Source organism: Rhinolophus hipposideros (genome assembly GCF_964194185.1).
Source record: "Rhinolophus hipposideros genome assembly, chromosome: 3".
NCBI classification, from domain to species: domain Eukaryota; kingdom Metazoa; phylum Chordata; class Mammalia; order Chiroptera; family Rhinolophidae; genus Rhinolophus; species Rhinolophus hipposideros.
In genome coordinates this window covers 91,019,610-91,032,351 of record NC_138049.1, presented here as the reverse complement: position 1 = coordinate 91,032,351, position 12,742 = coordinate 91,019,610, and positions in this window count along the sequence as shown.

The window sequence follows — 12,742 nt, the reverse complement described above, 5'->3', positions numbered from 1 at the left end:
ATCCACATGTGATTTCTCCTACTGTAGAATGTGTGAGTCGGTCACCTATTTCTGAGTCTCATGGGCTTTGTCTCCCAGTTTAGGCACTAGAAATACGAAATTAAGTACTGCCAGTTCTACCTTATGAGCAACCCAGAGGAAGACAAGCGATTAAACATCAACATTTTAACATGGAAAATATTTTGACGAGTAAAGCCAAGAGTGTCATGAGAACACATAGAAGTTACTTCCTTCCTGTGATCTAGAGTCAGGGAGGGCTCATGATGCATTTGAGGGCTGGAAGAAAGTTGACTCCACTAGAACACAGAGCATGAGGTAGGGAGTCTCTGACCTGGGGCCAGAGAGATGAGTGGAAACTAGATCATGCTGAAGCATTTTAAGAAAAGAAACTTGGTTAGTATTACTTTTGAAACATCAATTATTTGGGGGCAATATCAAGATATCTGAAAAGCAGAGTAAGGCCAAAGAAGGTACTCTTCTACATAAGTTTTTATTAAAACAACAGGGGACTTATGTATTTCTTAAGGCATTGTGTTGTGAGTGATACATTTATTTTCAGCTTCAATTTAATGAATTTTGTAGTTGTGTTATACAGCAAAGGTAGTGTGTTTGATGGAGATGTAGCATTATTAAAAGTTTCTACTTCCAGTCCTTCAGAAAACCTAACCAAGTTCTTTTCTTTCCTGTTCCCAGTCTAAATCCTAAACCTAAGTATTGCTTTATTGGTAGTAAAATATTGCAGATGGTCCAGTTAGATTTCTTTCTTTCTTTAATTTGGAAGATAACTCGCAAGTGTACTAAGTCACAGAAGACTTCAAAGTTCAGAAAAAAATATTAAAATGTAGATATTTTACAGCACAAGGAAAGTAGCATTTTCATTTGCATAGGATTTCAAGGGAACAGATTAACTCCACAAATGGATGACCATTTTCTCACTATGCCTAATAACAAGACAGGATTTTTTAGGGTGAAAGGTATTGAAATACAAGATACAGGTATTGAGCTTGGCTGGAACTATTGCTCTCAAGGGGCTTACTACCTAGTAGGTGAGTCTGAAGGAAATAAGTAACTATGATTCTGTGTAGTGTCGCAAACTATGATAGGGTGTTGAGGGAGCCCATGGAAGGAATTTCTAATTTAGTTTTTTGGGTCAGATCTTTCCACCTGCCCAGGAAGAAATGCATGATTGACTGGTGTCATCCAACTGGATAATAAAGAAAGCAACTTAAGGTATGTTATCTACACTCTATTTGGCCTTATTTAGTTTCATGATAAAAGTCAACCTAGCTACCCAACAAGATAAACCCTGTATCATTTTAGTTTACTCTTAAGGATAAGTAGGTGAAGTCATAGCAAATGACCTTATTTAAAAAGAAATGTTAGAGACATCATCAAAATGGCGGCGTGAGGTGAGCCTCTATGAAGCTCCCCTGGAATTTACAACTAATCGAACAACAATAACTCCACAAAGGACTCCTCCCTGCACAGCAGACAGGCAAGATGAAGAGGCCACTACTGAATTCACCTAAAGGTGGGAGAATCGCGGGAGTGGGGGAGGAGGGAAGGGAGAAGTGCGGAGACAGAGCCGCAGGGGCGCAGGACGCAGACCTACCTCAGTGCTCGAAGCTGGAGGCATCCCGGAACTACCGCAGCTGTGGGAGAGGGAAGAACTCGGACTGCTAGGGCTCCGCTTACAGCCCACAGGGCTGAGGGGGCAGCATATAACACAGCTGAACCCAACGTTCATGGCAGAGACTTCGGAGAAAAGACTGAGGGAAGAAGGCTGAAAACGGTGGTTTAAGCCCTCACTGCTGAGCAGAGAATGGAAGCCTTAGGCACTGAGACTAGCTGCCCCCTCCCTACCCTCCCAGAGCTTGCCCCGCCCCCACCTGCCTGGTGCTAGAAGCAGAACAGTAGCAGTGTCAGATCAAAAGAACAGAATATTTGCTGTTTTGAGAAATGTGGACCACAGACAAAGATTTGCAGCCCAACTAGTTCCGGCAAAGGGGAGGGAGCTGTGGAAGCAGACCGGTTGTGATGGTGGTTGCCGCCATTGCTTTGTGCCACCTCTCACAACTCACCCCGCCCCTCACCGCACCTATCTGGGTGGATCCCTGCAGGAGTAAACAGAACTTCTGAAATATACGGCCTCTGAATCTGATTCAGAAAGAGTTTTGGAACTTCAAAAGCTCTCCGCATACTCACACGGACACCGAGCCCTGTGACCCAGGCGAACTATTAACACAGGACTAGCCTGTCTCCCAGGGAATCCCCCCATTGCGTGAGAAGTTGGAATAGTGCAGAGAAAACATAGCACTACCGTGTGAGACAGAAAAAAAGGCTACAGTCAGAGAGAAAAATAAAACATTCTACCAACAAGTACTGGAAACAAAAGAAAGACCTCTTTCTATCAACCTTTTGCAAGCCACTCCTGTAGATGTCTAGGAAGAGAAATAATAAATCAGTAATTGCCATGAATAACCAAGGCAACAAGACAGCTCAGAAAGAAAGTGAAAAGTCTCCAGAAAAGGAACTTAGAGATATGGACCTTTGTGATTTAAATGACAGAGAATTCAAGATCGCAATTCTGAAAAAACTGAATGAGATGCAAGAAAACACAGAAAGGCAGTTTAATGAACTCAGAAACACAATCAAAGAACACCATGAGCATTTTAAAAAAGAGATTGAAATCTTGAAAAAGAACCAAATAGAATTTCTGGAGATTAAGAACTCAATAGAAGAAATTAACAATAAAATATCCAGCTTAGGTAGTAGAGTTGACCAGATGGAGGAAAGAATCAGTGACATCGAAGATAGGAACCTGGAATTTACACAGAGGGAAGAAGAAAGAGACTTGAGACTTAAAAGAAATGAAAGAACTCTACAAGAACTTTCTGACTCCATCAGAAAGAGCAATACAAGAATAATGGGCATACCAGAAGGAGAAGAAAGAGAGAAGGGAACAGAGAATATATTCAAACAAATCGTTGATGAGAACTTCCCAAACTTGTGGACAGAACTGGATCCTCGAATCCAAGAAGCAAATAGAACACCTAATTACCTCAATCCCAACAGGCCTTCACCAAGGCACATTGTATTGAAGCTGTCTAAAATCAATGACAAAGAAAGAATCCTCAAGGCAGCCAGGGAAAAGAAGACGGTAACTTACAAAGGAAAGCCCATTAGATTATCATCAGATTTTTCAGCAGAAACTCTACAAGCTAGGAGGGAATGGAACCAAATATTCAAACTATTGAAAGAGAGAAATCATGAGCCAAGAATAATATATCCAGCAAAGATCTCCTTTAGATATGAAGGAGGAATAAAGACCTTTCCAGACATCCAGAAGCTGAGGGAATTTTCTAATACACGACCTGCACTACAAGAAATACTAAAGGAGGCTATTAGACCACCACCAACAGGGACAACTTGTGGCAACAGAAACATAAAAAGGGGGAGCATAAAGGCCTGAACTGGAATATGGGAATAGAGAAAGTAAGCATACTGAAGAAACTGGAATACTCTAAATATCAAACTTTCTTTTACATAAACTCAAGGGTAACCACTCAAAAAACATCCAAATCTGAAATATATACTGTAATAAAAGAAGAAACAGAGGGAAACATCATAGAATACCACCACACAGAAATAACAGACAACAACAAAAAGGCAAAGAAACAATGGAGACACAGCCTTACCAGAAAACTAAAGACAGAATGACAGGAAATCCTCACATATCAATAATCACCCTAAATGTAAATGGACTGAACTCACCAATAAAGAGACACAGAGTAGCAGATTGGATCAAAAAACTAAACCCAACCATATGCTGCCTACAAGAGACACATCTCAGCTACAAGGACAAGCATAGACTCAAAGTGAAAGGGTAGAAATTGACACTCCAAGCAAATGGTACCCAGAGAAAATCAGGTGTAGCCATAATGATTTCCGATGAAACAGACTTCAGGGTGAAAAAGATAACAAGAGACAAAGATGGACATTTCATAAGGGTAAAGGGGACTATACACAACAAGAAGACATAACAGTCATCAATATTTATGCACCCCATCACGAAGCACCAAAATATACCAAGCAACTACTAACAGAATTAAAGGGAGTAATTGACCAAAACAATTGGGGACTTATACTAGGGGACTTAAATACATCTTTGACAGCTATGGATAGATCATCCAAATAGAAAATAAATAACAAAATAGCAGCCCTAAATGACACATTAGATGAAATGGACATAATGGACATATATAGAGCACTTCATCCTAAAACATCAGACTATACATTCTTTTCTAGTGTACATGGAACATTCTCAAGGATAGACCATATATTGGGACATAAAATCAGCCTCAGCAAATTTAAGAAGATTGAAATCATACCAGGCATATTCTATGATCACAAGGCTATGAAATTGGATATCAACTGCAAAAAGAAAGCAGGAAAAAACACAAATACGTGGAGATTAAACAACATTTTAAAGAACGACTGGGTCAAGGAAGAAATTAGAGGAGAGATCAAAAGATACATAAAAACAAATGACAATGAAAATACATCCTACCAAAATTTTTAGGATGCAGTGAAAGCAGTTAAGAGAAAAATTTATATCATTACAAGTCTATCTCAATAAACAAGAAAAATCCCAAATAAATAACCTCATGTTACATCTTAAAAAACTAGAAAAAGAAGAACAAGTGAAACCCAAGGGCAGCAAAAGAAAGGACATAACAAAAATCAGAGCAGAACTAAATGAAATAGAGAACAAAAAGACAATAGAAAAAATGAGCTGGTGGTGACAAAGAGCTGGTTCTTTGAAAAGATTAACAAAATTGACAAACCCTTGGCTAGACTCACTAAGATAAAAAGAGAGAAGGCACTAATTAACAAAATCAGAAATGAAAAAGGGGAAGTTAACACGGACACCACAGAAATACAAAGGATCATGCAAGAATACTATGAAGGACTACATGCCACCAAATTCAATAACCTAGAAGAAATGGACAAGTTCGTAGAAACTTTCAAGGCTGAATCATGAAGAACTGGAAAATCTAAACAGAACGATCACCAGTAATGAAATTGAATCAGTCATCCATAACTTTCCCAAAAGCAAAAATCCGGGACCAGATGGCTTCACTAGTGAATTCTACCAAACCTTCAAAAGGATCTAATATCAACTCAAACTCTTGTAAAAAATTGAAGAAGAGTCAGTACTCCCTAACTCATTTAATGAGACCAACATTACCCTGATACCAAAACCTGGTAAGGACAACACATACCCACAAAAAACTACCGACCTATATCTCTGATGAATACAGAAGCAAAAAACCTAAACAAAATTCTAGCAAATCAAAAACAACAATGCATTAAAAAGATTATTCATCACGACCAAGTGGGGTTCATCCCCGGGGCACAAGGATGGTTCAACATCCGCAAATCCATCACTGTGATACATCACATAAAGAAAATAAAGGACAAAAATCATATGATTATATCAATTGATGTAGAAAAGGCATTTGACAAGATACAACATCCATTTAAGATGAAAACACTTAATAAAATAGGTATAGAAGGAAAAAACTGAAGCCCTTTGCTCTACGTTCAGGAACACGACAGGGCTGTCCCCTATCACCTCTGCTTTTCAACATGGTGTTGGAAGTCCTTTCCAGAGCAATCAGGCATGAGAAAGAAATAAAAGGCATCCAAATTGGAAATGAAGAAGTTAAATTATCACTCTTTGCAGATGACGTGATGCTACATATAGAAAACCCTAAAGACTCCACCAAAAAACTATTAGAAACAATCGACCAATACAGTAAAGTTGCTGGCTTCAAAATCAACGTACAAAAGTTCATTGCATTCCTATACACTAACAATTAACAATTAACAACTAACAAGAAAAAGAAATACAAAAAACAATTCCTTTTACAATTGCAGCAAAAAGAATAAAATACCTAGGAATAAACTTAACCAAGGATGTGAGGAATTTATATGCTGAAAATTATAAGACATTTTTGAAAGAAATTGAAGAGGACACAAAGAAAGGGAAGACATTCCGTGCTCATGGATTGGAAGAATCAACATAGTTAAAATGGCCATATTACCCAAAGCAATATACAGATTTAATGCAATCCCCATCAAAATCCCAATGGCATTTTTTAAAGAAATAGAACAAAAAAATCGTCAGATTACTTTGGAACCACCAAAGACCCCGAATAGCCAAGCAATCTTAAGAAAAACGAACAATACTGGAGGTATCACACTCCCTGACTTTAGCTTGTACTACAGGGCTACGATAATCAAAACAGCATGGTATTTGCAGAAAAACAGACACATAGACCAATGGAATAGAATTGAGAACCCAGAAATAAAACCACATAAATATGGACAGATAATTTTTGACAAAGAAGCTAAAAACATACAATGGAGGAACGACAGCCTCTTCAATAAATGGTGCTGGGAGAATTGGATAGCCACGTGCAAAAGAATGAAACTGGACTGCTATCTGTCACCATGTACCAAAATTAATTCAAAATGGATCAAAGACTTAAGCATAAGACCTGACACAATAAACTGCATAGAAGAAAACATAGATACTAAACTTATGGACCTTGGGTTCAAAGAGCATTTTATGAATTTGACTCCAAAGGCAATGGAAGTAAAAGCTAAAATAAACGAATGGGACTATATGCAACTAAAAGCTTCGGCACAGCAAAAGAAACCATCGACAAAATAAAGGGGCAACCAAGTGAATGGGAGAAGATTTTTGCAAACAGTGCCTCCAATAAGGAGCTAATATACAAAATATACAAGGAACTCATGAAACTCACCAACAAAAAAACAAGCAACCCAATTGAAAAATGGGCAAAGGACCTGAAGAGACATTTCTCCAAAGAGGATATACAAATGGCAAATAGACATATGAAAAAATGCTCAACATCACTAATCATCAGAGAAATGCAAATAAAAACCACAATGAGATATCACCTCACCCCAGTCAGAATGGCTGTCATCAACAAGACAAATAGTAACAAGCGTTGGATACGCTGTGGAGAAAAAGGAACCCTCATTCAGTGTTGGTGGGAATGCAGACTGGTGCAGCCGTTATGGAAGGAAGTGTAGAGGTTCCTCAAAAAATTACGAATAGAATTACCATATGACCCAGGAATCCCTCTCCTGGGTATCCACCACAAAAATCTGAAAACATTTATCCATAAAGACACGTGTGCTCCAATGTTCATTGCAGCTTTGTTTACAGTGGCCAAGACATGGAAACAACTAAAATGTCCTTCAATAGATGAATGGATAAGAAGTTGTGGTATTATATACACAATGGAATACTATTCGGCGGTAAAAAAAGATGATATAGGACCATTTGTGACAACATGGATGGATCTTGAGAGTATAATGCTAGGTGAAATAAGTCAGACAGAAAAAGCAGAGAACCGTATGATTTCACTGATATGTGGTATATAAACCAAAGACAAAAAAAAAAACAACAAAAAAAAAGACAAACAAATGAGAAACAAAAACCCATAGACACAGACAATAGTTTAGTGGTTACCAGAGGGTAATGGGGTAAAAGGGTGGGGGGTGGGAGACGAGGGTAAGGGGGATCAAAATATGGTGATGGAAGGAGAACTGACTCTGGGTGGTGAACACACAATGGGATTTATAGATGTAATTCTGTAGATGTAATACAGAATTGTACAACTGAAATCTATGTAATTTCACTAACAATTGTCACCCCAATAAATTTAAAAAAAGAAAAAGAAAAAAAGAAAAGTTATGTGCAAAATTAGTTAGGCATGACTTTGGAGGCCAATTAAAAACCTTATTTAGATCAAGTAAACCTTCCGGAGAGCAAATCTCAATCTCAATGCAGTTAGTAATAATTGATAAGGAATGAATTGGGGAAATGAGTGGCTTAAACACAACTAGACAAACATGAAAATTTGGAGAGATTTGGCACTCACAGCTGAGGCACAAAATTGGTTTCATAACATTTTTTTCTTATTGTGACAGTTTTGTAATGATTATATTTTAAGAGTATTTCTGTTATATTTTTTATAATAAAAGTAATGTTATTACTCCTAGATTTCCTAAAGCAGGAAAAAAAAAAAAAAAACGTTTAGAATTCCTGAGGCAAGCTAGGCAAAATCCTTTGAGGAATGGCCACTGTGCAAAAATCTGAACTATTGCTGCTTATCTCATAGTCCAGAGAAGCCCCCAGGCCCAGGTGAGAAACCATGGAGGAACCCTGGACACAATGTTGGTGGGAGAAAATGTAAAAGTAATTGTTCATGGGAAGGGGGCACAGTTAGAGCACAGTTTCTTCTCTCTAAATACTAAGAGCAGGACGTGCAAGATCTGATAAAAGGAGTCTCAAATAAAGCTTTATGTGTGATAAAATAATTGAGTCATCTTCTTCACATATAAAATGAGGTACCCTCTGAAGATCATTGTTTAGGTTTTCATGGCTTTTTTTTTCTCTCCAAAATATAAGGCAAGGAATTGTTGCAATAAATTGAGTTTATACCATTGCAAATTACATGTAAATTACTTTTCATTTTCTTTAACTCTGGTTTTAGATGTGATATTCCAGTCTTTAATTTTAAAGTAGGAGTCATTAACATATGGAATTTTTTCTTGTATATCATCCTGTGTGCATGTGTGTGTGTGTGTGTGTGTAAAAATTAGTATAAATTGTGCTTTGTATCTCTTGTATCCCTTAGTTATAAGTAGGTAAAGAAAGTCTATCCTCTGAGTGGCTGCTGTGTACCTACCACAGGTATCTGGAGTGAATGCTATGCCATTGTTTGTATAAGTGGAATGGCCAAGGTGATATACCTCTTAGGGCATAGTGTCGCTAAGATCCTTTCCTAGGAATGGAGAATTCATTTCAGATTCTTTGGAATCTAGACAATTATATAGTAAGTTCACTTAGTTTCTTGGATTTTCAAAATTTGTTGTACTGGAAAGCTTTTTCCTTCTCCCCCCACCCATCCCCTCCCCTTCTCAAAAAGATATCCTGAGGGGCAGCCCGATAGCTCAGTTGGTTAGAGGGCAAGTTCATAACAAGGTTGCCAGTTCGATTCCCACATGGGCCAGTGAGCTGCACCCTCCACAACTAGATTGAAAACAACGGTTTGACTTGGAGATAATGGGTCCTGGTAAAACACACTCTTCCCCAATATTCCCCAATAAAATTAAAAAAAAAAAAAAAAAAGAAAAAAAAGAAAAGGAAAGAAATCCTAAGAGAAACACTGGTGTTGAGATATATATATATATATACATATATATATATATATATATATATATATATATATATATATATATATATGTTTATATATATACATAAAAGCAAAGTGAGTTGAAGTGAAATGGGCTACCTGTTATTCTCCTCAAATTCCAGAGGCTCTGCTCTATCTTAGACTCAGCCACAGGAATCTTTAAGGATGACCTAAGAAAATCTTTCTGATGCCTGCCCTACAGCCAAGTGAAAGCCAGGGGGAGTACATGATCCCTGCTCTTTCCATTCTCCATGTTTCTGAAGTTTAGTGGCACATGGAAAAATACAGAACCTGAGCACTATCCTAAGACAAGGTCAAATCTCTCCAGATTTTTCACACCACCTTTGTCAAGTAAGATACCTTACCCACTGGAAAGGGCATGAAAGCTTTATTGGTAAACTTTCCGGTAGAGTTGAGGAAATGCTCAGGATTAAACATGTCTCGTTTTTCCCACAGTGTTTGATCCCAAAGTGTAGAGGTCAGTAAAATGATGACCTAGAAATAAAAGAAAATGTTATTAATGACAGATTAAATTCCTTCCTAGAAAGGTGGTTCTTTAAAGATGCATCATGACCTTAGTTGTGAATTTTTCGGAATCAGTGTGTTCTACAAGGAAATAGAAACAGGGAGCAGAGGCGAGGCATCAGGCAGGGCTTGAGATTCAATGTGGAACTTTCATTTGTTCAAACAAATTTTTATTCAGTACTTACCAAGACACACAAGCCTCGGACCCAGAACTGGAAACAAATTCTTACTTAGTCATGTATTTGCTATGTGATAACCACATGCTATTTAACATTTGATAAGTCCCAGTTTCTAAATTTGTATGTTGGGAGTTAAAGAGTGTTCTTTTGGTGACCGTGAGGCTTAGATGAAATGGTACGTATGAAAGAACCTGGTATAGTTCCTGGCACATTTGGGGACTCAGTGAAATTCGTTCTTTTACCTCCAGGAACCATGATCGTGGGCAAGCTAATTCTAACAAGGCCAGTAAAACCAATTCTCAAAAATAAGCTACCCCACTTCCACAGCTTGCTGCATGCTCTGAAACAATTTAGAACCATCAAAGAAAGTAATTTTAACTGTGATCTAGGGAAGCAAACTAGATTCTGCAAACTAAAACTAAAATAATAAAAAAAACAAAAGCCTGTTCCAACAACAAAGGAAATATCTACTACTTGATCTTAGTTAATCATAGCTTTCTTTTTAAGAAAGCTTTGGAATACTGTCATGGGGGTTAGCTGTTTTATCACATGAATCTAAATAGTTTTTGAGTCCCAAAAAGCAATCAACTGCTTTAAAGTGTTTTGTTCAAAAAGATATATATTTATTTATTTATTTACTTGGGCATTGTACATGGACTTTCTCCTCCTAACTACTGTGCTAGACGATTTCCATTGCATGAAAGAGAAGATTGGGACTCAGTGAAACAGAGGCACCTAATACCCAGTAGCAATTAGATGCCTTATCACTGTAAAGCTTTTTCTGATACAGTGCTCTACCAACTCTCACCCATGTAGGCATGTAATGATGCCTTCAGATCATCTCAAGATGCTTACAGAACAAAATGTATTTTCTTGTATTAAAAGAAAACTGAAGACACAAACTATCCTCAAGGGTACAAATTAAAAGCATACAGTGTAGTCATAGAATTCTACATTGTCCAGTATGAGAGATTTCTGATTCCTCTCCTTCAGGTAATATTCTGAATCTTGGGAGACTTACTCTGGACCTCAGGATATCGCATCATGAGCTGAATCTCCCAGTGCAGTGTGGAGGCTGTGGTCTCTGTACCTGCCACAAACAGATTACCAACAAGTGAACCAAATTTTCATTACTGAAGAGTCCATAGATGTACGTTACTCCTGAAAGGGTAAAATGAATCATTAAAACTATATAGAATATTGAACATGTGTCAGTCAGTGGTGGGTATTTATTTTTAAGTGATGAAGTAATTTTATATGGGCCCACCATAACAAATAACCGATCATGAATTAAAAAAACAGAGTGTTGCATTCTTCCCTTAATAGAGTGGAATTTCTTTTTATTATGACAATGTTGTGCAGAATTTTAGGATAAAGCACATCCCAGATGCTAATTATGATAAATACTAACAATGAGAAAAGCCGTTTGCCATTCAGGAAGATTGGAAATTGGTTTTTAATTGAGTGATTACAATATTCCCAGTAGAATTTCTTTAAAGAATTTTTAATTAAATAATCTTTCTCTAGTTTATAAATTGAAACATATTTTTCAAGATGGAAAAAAAAGAATATTAATTCAGAAAGCTAACATATCTGAAATCTATATTGGTTTCTTCCAGAGAGTGATATGAAAGGTGGTGGAAAATATTTGCGAATGCAAAATGTAATAAATAGCATTCTTTGAAGTGTATAAATCTACCATTAATAACTTAATTGAGTGCAGTTATCTTTCTTCTTTGAAAGGAGTCTTTTTCCTTGAGGTTCTATTAATTAATCCTAATCATAGGCTAAGGTGACACCTGAAGAAAACACCATAACCTCCTGCTGTCTGATCAAAAAGTCATCAGTGAAACGTCTTGGATCATTCTTGTCAAATTTATGATGGTGATCTAGGAAAATCATTCTTATAAAAGAAAATAATTCACTTCTATTCCTGAGTACTGCCTTATGACTTTTTAAGAAGAACCCTGAACCAGGAAGCATATTGAAAAGCTAAAAGAATAAAAAAAAAACAGTAAATTAAACATACATGTGTAATGCTTGCAATCATGGGGATGACACTAGTTTTTCTGAAAAGTATATAGAAATAGCATCTCATACAGTCTTGAAATTTACTTCAGCTAACAGCAGACTGAAGTAGGCAACAAGACCTCCTGATTTATTGGAATTAAGTAACTTACAATGAATATTGATATTACTCACAACCAATTCTATGTACTTAGAGTATTTTTTATATTCTGACTATGGTAATAGATCTACTTGGAGATTAGATGAGACATACAAATAATATTGGCTTTATGGTAAGAGCTATAAACTTAAGTGTTTTCTTACAAATCCCCAGGTGATTCCAGGTCAAACTCCTTTAGTTCTATGTGAAAAATTAAACTTACCACTAATGTTTCCTGTAGGATCAGAACAATTACTATTATTTTTTTAATTTATAAGAGATTTACTGTCTATAAGTCCCATAGAGCAGCACCACTTAATCTAATATTCTATGACCATTACAAAGTTCGGGAAGGACTTCACTGTTTGTTGAATATTGTACATTTGTCAGTATATTTATTTTTCAAGAGAGATGGGGTCTATATACAGACGGTGCCAAAAAAAGTATACACATTTTAAGAAAGGAAAAAACTATTAATTGTACTACTCAATATACACCAATAACAAAAGATGAATACAAGTCACGTTTGACTTCTGCAATTACAAGAGGTGCTCAAAGTTGTTACCATCAGT